Source organism: Heloderma suspectum, chromosome 8 (assembly GCF_057233095.1).
Source record: "Heloderma suspectum isolate Gila_16-S chromosome 8, 16-S_ref, whole genome shotgun sequence".
Taxonomy (NCBI): Eukaryota; Metazoa; Chordata; class Lepidosauria; order Squamata; family Helodermatidae; genus Heloderma; species Heloderma suspectum.
In genome coordinates this window covers 46,517,917-46,533,178 of record NC_139465.1, presented here as the reverse complement: position 1 = coordinate 46,533,178, position 15,262 = coordinate 46,517,917, and the positions used below count along the sequence as shown (strand labels likewise).

At 50.3% G+C, this 15,262-nt stretch overlaps 1 protein-coding gene across 3 annotated transcripts in view; it reads right to left on the bottom strand.

The window, feature by feature from the left end:
* NDRG4 (NDRG family member 4) overlaps positions 1 to 15,010 on the bottom strand; it is a 96,779-nt gene extending 81,769 nt beyond the window's left edge. For all 3 annotated transcript variants that reach the window (XM_084812307.1, XM_084812306.1, XM_084812308.1), the window contains exon 1: positions 14,664 to 15,010. The gene's annotated coding sequence lies outside the window, so the exon portion shown is untranslated. The remainder of the gene's footprint in view (positions 1 to 14,663) is intronic.
* Between the last annotated feature and the right edge of the window lie 252 nt (positions 15,011 to 15,262).

Below are 15,262 nucleotides of genomic sequence, written 5' to 3'. Positions count from 1 at the left end.
CTTGTCATTCTATCTGTAATTTTTTTTATGATTCCCCCCACCCACTGATGGGTGGACGGGAGCGGGGGAGGGGAGGAGAAAGCAGTTCTCCAGAAGACCCGCTGTCTGCGGGGGCCGCTGCCGCCCTTCGCGTCGGGCCTACGATCTAGGCTCCGTGCTCTTTGTTCCTTTTCGGGGCTTCTCTTTGAAAAGAAAAAATTAAGTCTGGCCAGAAGCGTTTGTCAGCAACGCCTCTGCTCTCGCTCATATGGAACAGGAGGATTGGCCAGGTAATAGGGGTGCGGCGCTCCAAAGCACGGCGTTTTAAATGCCAAATCATGCATGGGTTTTTTAAATGCTCCCGTATTTTTGAAATTTTCAGCCACGTGTCTCTCTATTTTTAAATTCTCTGCTCCAAAGGTTATTTGGGTGCGGCAGCATGTAGTTACTTATAGTAGTAAATCCTTTGCACAAGGAAGTAAGCCAGGAAAAGGAATACAGTCCAAAAATACACAATCACTTGGTTCATACCGAATTGAGAAATATTTTACTGATCATCTTAGTGACATTTGATTTCTTATACTGCACAAGTCTTGCTTCCCCTTTTTCTCTTGGTGGACTCTTGTGCCTTGATAAATGAAGCCCCCTTACCGCTGCATCTCCATGTTGTTGGAAACTTCACCTATTGAATTTCTGCCTGTCAAAAAGTTAGGTAATCTTTATTAGGAACCCTTCATCTCCCCCACTATACCCCCGTACAGCATTCATAATTCTGGCCACCCATCTTTCCTAGTAAAATAGTAGGGCTTTGAATAATTTAAATAAAGTGCGACACATTTCTAGTTCCATTAAGGTACCAGGCAGAAACATAGGAACATCTTTTTTTAGAAAATTCAGTATTGCTGTGTGCAGAACAAAGAGTAACATTTTAGGAAAACTGTGGGTGGCCATTCTATTTCAATTTGTTTCTTTTTTGTTTGTTAGCAGATTGGTTGAGGGTTTAAACATGTTTGGAGGGCCTCTGTAACATTATTTGCAGAGGGGGAACTACCTTGGCCTGCCAACATTGTGCTGAGTAACGTATATGGAGAATATACGTTATTGCGTTGCATAATCTGACCCACAAACAAAGGTTTGATTTTCCAGCCATAATCAGATTTATTTAAAATGCAGAATCTTGAGCTTTTAGAAGTCTCACTTGTCATTCTAAACATAATAATTTGGGAGTATACTCTGTTGATTTCAATACACTTTGCTTCCAAAACTGCTCTGTTGCATGGATGGCCAGGTTTCATGTCTTTACAAGCTGCTCTGCCTTTGTTCCTTGGTTGCTGTTGTATAGGTAAAAGGAATGACTGTAAGAACCAACAGGCCTCAAACACCACTGTTCTTTATCACACACAGAAGGGAAGAACTTAGCAGAAGCTCTGCCCGCCATTGCCACTCCCAGCTCTACAGGCGCTGCCAAGGTTCAAACAGTAACTAAGCCACAGTACTCCCCCCCCCCCCAGGATACATAACATTCCTCCCCCCTTAGCTATCGTAGTCTTCCAAGCAAGGGGGAGGCACCCTTTCACGGCACGGTCCCTGCACTCGACTGGTAGGTGCAGATTGCTCAGACTACTTCCTTTCAGCCACTGCCGTGGGTAAGGAAGGAGTCTTGCTCCCATCTCTTCATGGTTCTGGCGCTTCGACCGGCACTGAGAGAAACACGTCGGTTCCAGATAGATCTTCAGCAGCGACCTCTGCCAATGACAAGCCACTGTGGCCAGACGCAGTGGTCACTCCCCATGGAAAGATAGGTCCCCTTGGAGGATTGTGCCCAGTGGCTTGACAAGTACTGCACTCATTTACACTTGTTTCAATATCTGAGTCAATGCCGGGCCACCAGACATAGCTCCTGGCCAATGCTTCCATGCAATGCCTGGATGAGCTGCATGCAGCGTGGTCAACATGGTTTGACAACCCTTATCTGGGATAACAACACAGCTTCCCCATAGCAGATTTCCCTCTTGGGCAGACATCCCATGCTGATGGCGTTTGAATGGCTTACATTCCTCTGGCAGTTCCTCATCTGGTCATCCCCTCCATACCCAGTTTAACGCATGAGCCAGTACAGGATCTGGAGCAGTCAGCTGAGCAATTTCATCAGCCTGAAGAAGTGGGTCAGGAGGGGCTTCTAGCATCAAGACTTCCAGTGGAGGAGGTACAACAAAATCTGGAATTTGAAGTGGTACCCGACTCAATCCGTCGGCATTAGCTATTGCCTCCCCTGGTCTGTAGGCAAGTGTAGAATCATAAGCATGCTCCAGCACTGCATGCACAGTGACAGTACGCAGGGAATAGGCTCACCAGGCAAGAAGATTCCTAGAAGAGGCTTGTGGTCCAGGTGTATTTCAGAAGAATGGCCGTAGAGATAGTTGTGGAACTTTTTGACTCCTGCAGTAACAGCCAAGGCTTCTCTGTCAATTTGTGCAAAGTTCCTTTCAGCGGATGACATAGTCCTTGAATAATAAGCAACTGGTGCTTCTGTACCATCTGGACATTTGTGGCTTAGCACAGCACCAGCCCCATAAGAAGAAGCAGCAGTAAGGATTAGCGGGGTTTTTTCATCGTAATGTACAAGCACAGAGTTTGAACTCAACAAGTGTTTGGCATTCTGGAAAGCATTCTCATTTCCATGGAACTCCTCTTCCCAGCAAGTGCTGCAGTGGTCAAGATGGCAGCCTTCCTGGAAGAAACACAGGGCAGAAACCAAGGAGTCCCTGGAAGGCTTGAGGGTCCTGCTCTGTTTTCAGAGCAGGTACACCGTGAATGGCACCTATTTCTCCGCCAGCAGGCAGAATGCCGGAAGCAGCAGTATAGCAGCCTGAAAACGTTGCGCTGGAGGTTCCAGTTCCACATTTCTCCTTTTTACACGAATGCCAGATGTGTCAAAGCAACGTCGGGCTTCTTGGAGTCGTTCAGCAAGCTCTTCCTCTGCGGATCCCGTGAGCAGGACATCGATGAAATAGAGTGCAACGCCTGGCATTCCAGAAAGTGGGGCTTCCATGAATGGTTGGGATGTCCAGAGGCCACAGAAATTCCACATCGCAGATGCGTTGCTCGGAATGCCCTCGATGAGTCATGATTGTCTGGGCACCTGCTGCAGCATCATCGACGACCAACGGTTGATTGGCTGGGGCCACAATGAGCTTTGCAAAGACCCTCCCTCCACCGAGAACAGCGCAGAGCTGACGGACAGCAGGCACTGGGGATGGGTGCTGCTCAAGGGCCTTCTTCACAGTGCACTCGTAACCCCCACACAGTCTCACCATCCCAGTAGGCTTGAATACCGGCACAAGGGGAGTAGCCCACTGGGTCTGTGTCACTGGTTCTAGCACATCTTGCTTGATGAGATGCTCAAGCTCCTCTTCAATTTTTCCCTGCAACGCAAAAGGCCCATTCCTGGCTTTCCTGCAAATGGGTGCAATAGATGGATCTGGATGGAGTGACACTGGCTTCCCTTTGCATTCTCCCAATTCTTCAGAAAATACCCTTGGAAATTTATTAACAATTGCTGCAAGCTGACCTGAAGGGGCATGAATTCCTTGAACACTAATCTCTATTGATGAGAACCAGTTTCTCCCAAAGATGTTTTTCCTCTGCCCCTTGTCAATTCTAAGTGGGAGCTTCCCTTGGAAGGAACCATTCTGTACACCTACAGTGCAGCATCCAATGATATCAGCTTTCTTTGTATTGTAATCATGCAGAATGCAGGATCGACTTGACAACTTTGGAGCAAATATGTGCATGTAGTAAAATATGTGCATAAAGGTAATTATGGATACCCCAGACCCCGAATCCACTTCCATTTTTCACTTCCTGCCATTGATTGCGTACGACACAGAATCATGAGGTTCCTTGCCACAGACCTTCTGAAAGTGATATAGCTGTTGAGTTTCATCACCCTGTGGATAATCAACCCCATGAGATGCTAGGTGGAATGACTCTTTGTTATAGTTCCTTTGTTATAGTTCTGTGCTGACAGATTTTGAACGGCAGACTTGCTCAATGTGACCCTTCTTCTTGCAAACCTGCACTCAGCATCCTTGAATCTGCACAGAGAGCGCTGATGTGGTCTCCACAGCCTGAGCAGGAACAGGTAAGCCAGGGCCTATCTGCAGATTTTATGGAGGGTGCATTTCTTGTGTTCTGTTGACCTTGCTGCCTAGAAATCTCAGCCTGCTTGCTCCAGATGGCGTTTACATCATCTGCATCTCTCCCGAGTTCTGTGACATGTAGTTATGCAGTCTCACTGGCTGAAGCCTTTTCTCGATCCATTGGAAAGGTCAAGTTTGGCTCGGACAGGAAGCGTCGCCAGAGACAAGGCGATCCCTCAACGTATCTGCTAGAAAACCCCCAAAGCTGCAGTGTTGAGAAAGGTGACGCAGTTCTGCAATAGCAGTGGCGATGCCCTCTCCAGGTTGCGGCATTCGTTTGTGAAATTTAAATCTCTGCGCAATAGCTGAAGGATTTGGCGAGAAATGTATCTTCAGTCATCCTAGAAGTTCCTCAAATGACTTAGTTTGGGGCGAGGCAGGAGCAGTGAGGGAGCTTACTATGGCAAATGTCTGTGGCCCACAACCAGTTAAGCGCACAGCTCGCTTTTGTTCAGCACCGGCTATCTTGTTTGCTTCCAGACAGAATGAAAGCCGTTCTGCATAAGAATCCCAGGAAGCAGGCTGACTCACATCAATCTCTTCGATAAGTCCAAAAGCAGCCATTTTGATTTCAATTCCCTTAAAAACAACACAGGAGTTGCTCAAGTTCTTCAGTGGGCCTAGCTGGCTGCTTACCAGTGAGCCGTGTAAATGGATTCACAGTCCTCGCTGCCTGCATAGCTCTCAGGATCCCACCTTCATCGCCACAAATTGTTGTACAGGTAGAGGGAATGACTGTAAGCAGGCCTCCAACGCAACAGTCTTTAATTTATCACACACAGAAGGGGAGAACTTGGCAGAAGCCCCAGCCACCATTGCCACTCCCGGCTCTACAGGCGCCGCCGAGGTTCAAAGCAATAACTACGCCACAGTGCCCACCCACCCACCCCGCATCCCGGATACATAACAGTTGCACTCTGGTGGCCCCTCAGCTTTGCCTCTTGTGACACACCCTCTTCCCTACCAGCCACAGTGGCCACCAGCCTCTACTGGAATAAACATGCTCAAGACTGGGCTGTCAACCCCACTGAAGCTCAGAAGGGTTAAATCAGACTACAGACTTTGATTAATCACACCAATAAACCATTAATCACAGAAAATTAACTGGTCACTAATAGTCCCTTGAAAGCTTCTTGGGGAAGAACTGTTGGATGGGCTCTCCTTAATGTGGGAGGGCTTGCAACCTCCCCGACAGACCAAAGATGGCTTGCCCCTCCCAGTACTCACACACACACACACAACACAACACATTTTGAGCCTAATCACACAATACTATTATGACTTTGGGCCATCTTGATTACTGTGAAAGGCCAATTGATAAGAGGCCAGGGATTTTAGAAATGTTCCATCATAGTTGGGGATCTGTCTCCAGCCTTTACAATGTAAGACCCATCACAGCCTGGGAAGATGACACTCTCCAGGTACTGGGAAGGGGCAGAGAAATAGGTTGGAGCCAGTTTTGAATTTGAACTTAAAAATAGGCAAGCTGAATTAGGTAAAATTGGGGCACAGGCATTAACCTGGTTCAAACAGCATCTCTCTGAGAGTCTGATGTAGGAACAACATTTTTTCAGCTTGTTTTTAGAAGTTTCCCATAAACTTTGGTTGTATATTTGTCAATAAAGCAAGTATTATAGAGACACCACAAATTTCTAGAGCTCTCTCATCCCAAGAAAATTAAACCCTCCAGCATTCCCCCCAGAGTACTCAGAGAATTGAGGAGCATGTATAACAAAATTACATAACTATGTCCCACATGTCTGTGAATTGGTCTGTTCACTTCCTCCTGTTGAGCCACTTTGCCAGCATGGATAAGACCAGCACCATTTGAAACCTCAGAGGAAGGGAAAGTAACTGCTATTGGGGAACCTGGTGAAAAGGAAATAACCAGTGGTTATTAAATTATTAAATAACCAGAGATCGTCATCTCTGGATGCAAACCCTATAGGAAGGTTAGGAAAGGGTGTATGGAGGTCAAATGTACTAGAAACCTTAAAAGGGGCGGAACCCTCCACAGAATTGCTGAGGGTGACAATACAAGGCCCCATTTAGTACTGGGAACATGCAACTGTCCACCCACCCAAAACACTCAGAAGTAGAGAATGAAATCAGGGAGCCATCCAGAGGAGGAAGTGCTGTAGTAACTGGTGACTTCAATTATGACTTCAGTCATAACAAAGGCATAATATTTCTTGACCAGAAGGAAGGCAACTCTGGACTTAATCCTAAGTGGTGCCTCCCAGAACCTAGAGCGAGATGTGAATGGCATTGAACTGGCTAGAAACAATGACCATGGTGCTATCAAATGTAATTTATTGAGACAGACTGGGAATGCTATTGGTGTAACACCCACCCTGTTGCCCAATGGCCTCCCTGACCAAGCTGGCTGAGGTGGCCTCAGATATGGTGTTGGAGAACCCTAGGACCTTGGCACTGTTTTCACACTGAGGCTGCATTAACAGGACCAGCTCAGGTCTTCATGGCCTCCATGACAACTGTCATGGGTCCAACACATAGGGCAGGGCTATACCCTTGATTTGGTGTTTGCCTCAAGACATGAGGGGAGTGCTTTATATATTGGGGTGTGTGGGGTTGTAGAAGTCACCCCACTGTCATGGTCAGACCACTTCCTGGTGAAGTTTGGTCTCATGGCGCCAGTCCATCCCAGCAGAGGCGGGGGACACATTAACATGGTCTGCCCTTGGAGACTTATGGAATCTTATCATTCCTGAATGCCCTGGAGGATTTTCCAGTAGCTAGAGCCAGCAGTTCTGCTCAGGCCTGTCTCGCAGTGTGGAATGGCAAAGCACAAAGAGTAATCGACACAATTGCTCCTGAGTGCCCAGTTCAGTCAGCACTGTGGAGTTTCGATGGCTAGTTTACTGGGGAGCTTCAGGTGATGAAATAGGCTAGACGACGACTGGAACACAAGTGCCATAAGACATATGAGGGTGACCGAACACATGAGCACATAATCGTGCCTATTGTATGGCGGTGAAGGCAGCAAAGAAAGCTTACTTTGCTGCCTCCCTCACATCCCAGAGTAGTTGTGCAGCTGAGCTTTTTCAGTGGCTTTCAATACCCTTCACCATGGTATCCTCATGAGTTGGGAGTTGGGGAACTGTTTTACAGTGGCTCAGCTCTTATTTGCCAACATCAAACATTTATGTGTTGGATGAGGGCTAATAAACTGAAGGTGAATCCTGATAAGATAGAGACTCTCTGGGTGGGTGGTTCCCAGGAGCAGATATGTAGTTTGGAGGTGCTCCTGGATCCGTCCCTGTCACTGGGGCCCAGGTGACCTCAGTGGCCCGGAGCACCCATCACCAACTGCAGCTCGTGCACCAACTACAACTGTTCCAGGATAGGGACAGCCAAGCCACAGTGATGCACTGTGCACTGGTAATCTCACAATTAGATTACTGTAATGTGCTCCATGCGGGGCTGCCCATGCACCTGGTTCAGAAGCTGCAGCTAGTGCTCAGTGGAGCAGCTAGCTATACACGAATTACACCTGTGATAAAAGAACTGCACTGGCTGCCTGTTCATGTCATGCTCAAGGTTTTGTTGTTGACATTCAAACCCCTAAATAACTCAGGACCAGGACACCCAGCCAACTGTCTTCCCCTATATACACCAAATCGACCCCTGAGATCTTCCAAAGAGACCTTGTTGGTTGTGGAATGACCAACAGTTTGTCATCAAGCAATGGCACATAAGCAGGCCTTCTTAGTAGTGGCACCCATCCTCTGGAACACTCTGCCATGTGTGTTCTGAGAGCCGGAAACTTGCCAAGCTTTAAATGCCTCTGGAAGATGCACCTGTTTACACGGGCTCTCCCTGACGTGTAACTGCACTGCTGCTTTACTGTTTCTGTAATGCTTTAAATATATTTATTATTTTATATTGTTTTTATATTGGCATTTATATTGTATTTTAAGTATTTCTTATGTAAACCACTTGCAATATCAAGCAGTATGTAAGTAGTTTAAACAATAAATAAATGATAAATAAAATATAAGTGGAAAATTGCCAATGGAGTCCAACAGTCACATTAGACTTTGAAAGAAGAAACTTGTCTAAAATGAGGGTTAAAAACTGGCAAAAAAAAAAAAAAAGAAGCTGAAGGGGAAAGACAGAGCTCTCCAAAATGCCTGGGGTTTACTCAAAACCACAATAAGAGAAGCTCAGCTAGAATGTATACCAGAGGTCAAGAAAGGTAACATAAGGTCCAGGAGGTCACGAGCACAGTTAACAAGCACGATTAAGGAAGCTATAAGACTTCCTTCAGAAAATGGAAGTCCTGCCCAAATAAGGACAACAAAAAGAAACATAACATAAATGGGCGCCTACGTCCATTGTTACCCCCAACGTACATCTCCCTTCCCCGTAGGATTCAGTTTAAAGCCCTCCTGATGAAGTTCTTCATGCTGTGGCCAAACACATTCTTCCCATCCTTTGCTCTGAGCAACTGTACTTTTTTCCTCCTCCCTCCCAGTCCCTTTTCTTGAGTCTTGTGTCTTTTTAGATTGTAAGCCTGGGGGCAGGGACTGTCTCATTATTGTGTCTTGTCAGCCGTTTGGGGAGGCTTTTGACTGAAGAGCAGGATCAAAATGCTTTGAATAACTAAGTAAGTAAATAATATCATCGACCAGAACAAGCAAAGCGGTCTCTGTCTGTCCCATGCCCAGGCCAGAAGCCAAATTTAAGTGGGCCAAAGTAAGAGGGATCATCCAGGAATGCTTGGAATTACTCCACTGCCATGTTTCTACCACTTTTCCTAAGAAAGGGGAACAGCTGTAAAGCTGGACAAATTGTCTTTACTAAGAGCCAAAGCAGACATCGCTTTAAATGCGTGTCTAGCAGCTATATCTTTTAAAAATCATTTTTACTCTAGAGTAGGCACAGGGCCCCCAATCCAGATCTTAAAAGGCCCCTACCCTGCCGTGCTAGGATCCCCATCCAGACTGAGCACCTACTCTAGAGTAAAAATGACAAAAAAGATGTAGCTGTTAGACACACATTGAAAGTAATGTCTGTTTCAGCCCACAGAGTTTGTTTCTTGAGAGGACAAATCACCACTTCCTTAAGAGAAGTCAGAACCACCCTCCTCCACTCCCCAATGAGGCACTGACAGCTTTGACAAGCAGCATTACAAGCTGCTTTCACCACCCAAGGCGAACAGGGATTCAAACCCTGTGCGGTAGTCTTCGCAATGCCAAACAGCCTGTCAGTGTCATTGTGTACAACCTGAAACAAGTAGAACAAATGATATACAGAGGGATTTGCAGTCCAGAGTAAGTAAGGATATGGCTAAAGAGCACTTAGCTATTTTAAATGAGTTCGAGTCTCAAGGGCCAGATGAATTACATACCGGGGTGCTGAAGGAGCTTGCGGACATTATTTCAGAGCCACTGCCTGTAATCTTTGAAAACTCCTGGAGAACAGGTGAGGTGGTGGAAGGCTGGAGGCAGGCAAGATGTCTCCATCTTCAAGAAGGGGGAAAAGACAGGTCCAGGAAACTACACACCCATGGCCTGACTACAGTCCACCAGGAAAAGAGCCTTCAGCATGGTGGTCCACTTCCTTTGGAAGTCAGGCAGGCACCAACGTTGTGTTGCTTCCGGTGCCTCCTGAAGACATTGTTATTTCAAGAGCCCTTCCTGGAGTGACCAGCCACGGCTTACCAAAACTTGGTTTGTCAGAGCTCTGTTTCTTTTTTAAAATATTATTTTAACATAGTGCTTTTATTCTTTTATCCTGTCTGCTGTTCACCACTCGGAGATCTTTGGATGTGGAGCGGTATACAAATAATGTCAATAAATAAATAAATTTATCAAGCAGATGATTAAGTGGTCAATCTGTGAGCATGTAGAAAATAATATATTGATTACTAGGAGTCAACACGGGTTTGTCAGGAATAATTCATGCCAGACCAACTTTATCCTTCAATAGGGTTACTAGTTTGGTAGATAATGGGAATGCTGTGGACATAGTATATCTTGACTTCAGCAAAGCATTGGACAAGGTTTCCCATGATATCCTTGTTGACAAGAAGGTAAAATGTGGGTTGGACAATACTACAATTAGGTGGATCCAGAGCTGGTTGAGCAACCATACTCAATAAGTGGTAATTCATGGCTTGCCATCCTCCTGGAGAGAAGGCTCAAGTGGGGTGCCGCAGGGCTGTCTTAGGTTCTGTGCTGTTCAACGTTTCTATAAGTGACTTGGATGAGGGTTCAGACGGTTTGATTATCACATTTGCAGATGACACAAAGCTAGGCAGGATAGCTAACACCATGGAAGGTACAAGATTCAAAAGGATATAGACAGGCTGGAACACTGGGCCGAACCTAATAAGATGAGACTCAGCAGAGATACGTGTAAAGTCTTGCATTTAGGTACAAAAAATCAAAGACACAAATACAGGATGGGGGAGACTTGGCTTGGCAGCAGCACATGTGAAAAGAACCTAGGTGTTTTCGTGAATCACAAGCTGAATATGAGCCAGCAGTGTGATGTAGCACCTAAGGAAGCTAATGCAATCTTGGGCTGCATTAACAGAAGCAGAGTATCCAGATCACGGGAAGTAATAGTTCCATTCTATTCTGCATTAGTCAGGCCACATTTGGACTACTGTGTCCAGTTCTGTGTGCCCCATTTTAAGAAGGACATTGATACGTTGAAATGCATCCAAAGAACAACCAGGATGGTGAGGGGTCTGGAAACCAAGTCCTATGAGGAATGGTTAAAACAGCTGAGTATGTTTAGCTTGGAGAAGGGAAGATTCAGGGGAAACATGATCGCGGTCTTCAAATATCTGAAGGGCTGTCCTGCAGAAGATGGACTGGACTTGTTCTCTGCTGTTCTACAGGCAGGATGGGTGGAAATTGCAGGGAAGCAGATATTAGCAAAACATTAGGAGAAACGTTTTCGTGAGGTGGAGGAATTTAAGGAGAGGCTGGATGGTCACCTGTCAGGGATGCTGTAGCTGCATTTAGATGATCTCCAAAGTCCCTTCCAACTCTATGATTGGCACTGTGACACGCCAGTGCTCGTGTAGCCTCTGTAATGTTTTCTGGCCTCAGTCCCTGCTCTGGATCAGAGCTGGTCTCAGAGAGGAAGGAGGATTCATCCAGTAACCCACCATCTGCAACACTGGGACATTCCAGGCCAGAGGATGTGGGTTTACCAAACTCAGAGGGCACCCCTCTGATGAAGTCCTCACCCCCACACACACACACACCATAGGAGCCAGCAACTGCAGAATTAGACTTTAAGAAAAAGACAACTCCTCAGGGGGACAGTTAACAGCAGGTCCAGACCTGCCAGTCTTCGTAAGGCTTCAAAAGGCCTCCGCATGTTGCTGAGCCTATTGCTCTCCCTGGGTGAATTTCAGCCAGTTATCTGTCCAGGGTCCTGATGGATCTTGCCTTGACCTGCATTGCCTCGCCTTGCCTGTTGGGAGCCTGCATTCCCTAACTTGACCTTGCCTCAGCGGACGTGACCTTGCCTCTTTGGATGTGACCTTCCTCTGCTGGATGGGATCCAGTCTTTCCAGGCAGTACCACTGCAGCAGTCCACTTTTCCCTGGGAGCTGAGCTAGGACAGGGCAGACTCTGGTATAGACTCCATAAGAACCATGGCATCCAAGTTAGAGTATAGCCAAGTGATTTTATTGTAACAGCAACAAAAAACAGTAAAAAGTTCACAGTTAGGCTACTGATGTGTATCTGGGTGCTAAAACACCCTTCCCCCACATGGAAGGGTTCTGCTAGACCTGAAGCAGCTGATGCGATGCAGACTTGAAAAAAAAATACAGATTTGCTGCCATCGCTGCCACCCAAAGCCTTCCCCAACCCGCTGCCTTCCAGGTGTTACTAGACTGGTACTCCCATCATCTCTGGCCATTGGGTATGCTGGGAGTTGTAGTAATCAATCCAGTAATGTCTGGATGGCTTGATGAGATTCAGTCCAAATCTGTGACCACCGTCACTTAAGTTAAAGACAGGGAGACTGAAACCAGAGTAACGAGATCAAACAGACTATAGGGAGATGCTACACCTTTTTTAAAAAATTCACTTTACCCTTAAGTGCTCTCGCTTATGGGTTGGGGAAGGCTGCAGTAATGCATTCATTACAGCTGCAACTCTAAGCCTTACTAGGGAGTAAGCCCCATTGAACACAGTGGGACTTACTTCAAAGGAAACATGCATAGGATAGAGCCATAGGGCTGCAATCCTATGCCCACTTACCTGGGAGTAAGTGCCAGTCAACTCAATAAGACTTGATTCTGAGTGCCATGTTTAGAGTTACACTGTGAATGTCTCAAACTAATAGCCTTTAAAATGCTAATGGCACTTACCACCTTTCACTTCCCTGGCCCTTTCTATAAAGTTATGACTTGGGGGATGTTGTGGGCACTCTCACAAAATGGCTACCATGGGGGAGGGGCTTGTCCAGTCATAAAATGGCTACCATTTGGCTGATCTCAAAGTATTTTCCAGATGGCAAACTGGTGACACTAAAAGTAAAGTAACCTGCCCAAGATAGAGGTGGGCTCTGAGCTCCAAAACCCAAAACCACTCTTTTGAACCCAAATAAAGATGGCGCTGGAGGGCAGCACTTCACTTTGCAACAGGCCAGCCTCCCAGTTATTTTTTTAATTAAACAAATGTTAGGAAATAAAAATCAGGAGGGTGGGGAGCCTGGCAGGTGCCGAGAGAGATGTCCACGGGCATATTAGATGGAGGCCCCCATTTTACATTTTCACCAAAAAGCTGCCCCAGCAAAACTATCCTCTCACTGGACTCTTGCATCTCGTTATCTGACCATTCAGGCTCTCCCAGAGGTGCAGCCCTCAAAGGGTCTCCAGTGACTTCGCATCCGCTTCCCAGAAAGCGTTCAGGTTCGAAAGCGGGGGTCTTGGCGGCACTGTGTGGCCCTGGTGCCTGGAAACTGGCTGTAGAGGACCTGAGCCTGGAAGGGCTCCAAGGAGTAAAAGATCCGTGGCTGGATCTTGCGTCTCTGGGGCCTGTGGTGGGGGCACCGCGGATGGGCTAAGGGTACACACCCTCATACCTGGAGTTCACCTCAAACAGGAGAGGGGGCAGCCGCAGCAGTATTCCAGGCTCTTTGGAAGAGCACATTTGAGAAAACACGTGGGAGAAAGAATAAAAAAGGAAGGAAGGAAGGAAGGAAGGACGGGGCTGTATAACTGTTTGGCCTGGGTCAGTCTAGCTTAGCCTCCCCCAAGCTGCCCCCTCCAACTGTGTTGGACTACAACTCCCATCACCGCAGCCATGGAGAGGCGCCAAGCTGGGGGAAGCCTGGTCCGGCTTTTTCTGATCACCACACACCCGCAGACGCCTCGAGCAGTGCCGATGCGGGCGCGGCCAGACCTGGGGTCCATCAGGCCCGCGCCGGCAGGAGCTCCCGGGGCGCTCCCCTGCGCAGGCCTCCGCCTTTCACGCGGCAGCCACCGGCGGACTTGGGATCCCGGCCAGGGCACGAGGCGCCGGGCCGCTGCGTCACGGCCGTCCGCGCCGCACCCCCTGCCGCGGTGGGCCGCGCAAGAGGCAACGACGGAGGCGGCGTCGGACGGAGGCGCCGCCCAGGCTCGCACGCGCACCCCCCGCGCTGGCTCCCCGCATCGCGGGGCTCGGCCCGGCCATCTCCCAAGGGTCAGGCGCACAGCTGGGAAAACGAGGAGGGGGCGGGCGGGAGGTAAAATGGCCACACCCTGGCGCGATGCGGAGCTCCTTCACCCCGCGCCGCCCGCCGGGTCGACGTCGATTCCAAAGCAGGCCGGATCCTGGAGGGCCTCGGGCCCGCGGCTCTGCGGCCCCCCGCTCCCCCGGCTGCCTCCCCTGGGCGGCCCGATCCGGTGCCTCGGCTGGCGCGGGGGGAGGCGGAGTGTCCGCGGCAGCTGCGCCATCTTGCCCCCCCCGAGGGCCGACATCAAACTGGGGGGGGGGCATCGGCTAGAGAGGAAGAGAAGAACCTGCCAGGCCTCCCCCCGCCTCGGAAATTACCTGTTAACATTTCGATCTTATGCCCCCAAACCTTCATGGCGCTGGGTGGCGAGGGCCCGGCGGGCGGCGGAGGGCAGAGCGCGCGCCCGAGCCGGAGGCCGAGGAGCCGCGAGGGAGCCGAGCAGCAGCGGAGCTCCAGCGACAGGCGGCTCGACGCGGCGGGGAGGGAAGGGAAGGGAAGGGACGCGAAGGCGGGCGCGCGGGCATCGCTCCAGCGAGGGAAGCGGGCGGAGAGGCGGGGGTCGGAAGCGCACGCGAGGCGCCGCAAAGCCCATCGGTTGGCCAAGCAGCCGGGGGGCCCGGGGGCTCTTCCCCCCGCCCGCACGACAGCCGCCAAGCCCTGCTGCGAGCAAGGCACGAAGACGGGCGGCGGCCCCCTCGCCCCGGCCAGTGCGGGCCCGTTTCGGCCTCGAAGCCGGCGGGGCCGCTCGGAGGTGGCTCTGCTTACCGCGTTGTCTGGCGAACCCTGCGGGCTGGGCTGGGCTGGGCTGGAGCGGGAGCCCGGCGGCAGCGGCGAGGCGATCGGCCCTCCGCCCGTCCAGCCGCCCCGGATGAGCGCCGCCGGGAGGGGTCTCCGCCTCCGCGCCGCGCGGCCCCCAGCCGGCTGCAAGGGAGGGGCCGCCGCGGCGCCGCCCCTTCTCCGCGCCGCGATCCTGCCGGGAGCGCAAGGAGCCCGCGCCTCGCCCGCCCGCCTCCGACGCAAAGACGGGCAGGCCGGCGGCTGCGCTCGGCCGGGAGGCGCCCGCTTTAAGGGCGAGGCGCCGCGGCAGCGTCAGGCGGGGCGGGAGCCGGGCCAGGCGGGCGGGGTCGCCGCAGGCGCGGGCGACCGTGCGCCAGCCCCCCGCCCGGCCGATGCGCCGGCTGCCCGGAAGCGCCCTCGCCCCGCCGCCGCGCGGCTGGGCCTGGGCCTGGGCCTGGGGCGCGGCGCGGCGCTCCAGGGCACGCGCGAAAGAGCCCGCGCGCGGCGGGCAGGTGGTGGCCCGGAAGGACGGGGCCTCGCAGGCTAGGGAGGCTTTGGGCTGCTGCGGGGGCTCTGTGAGGACGGAG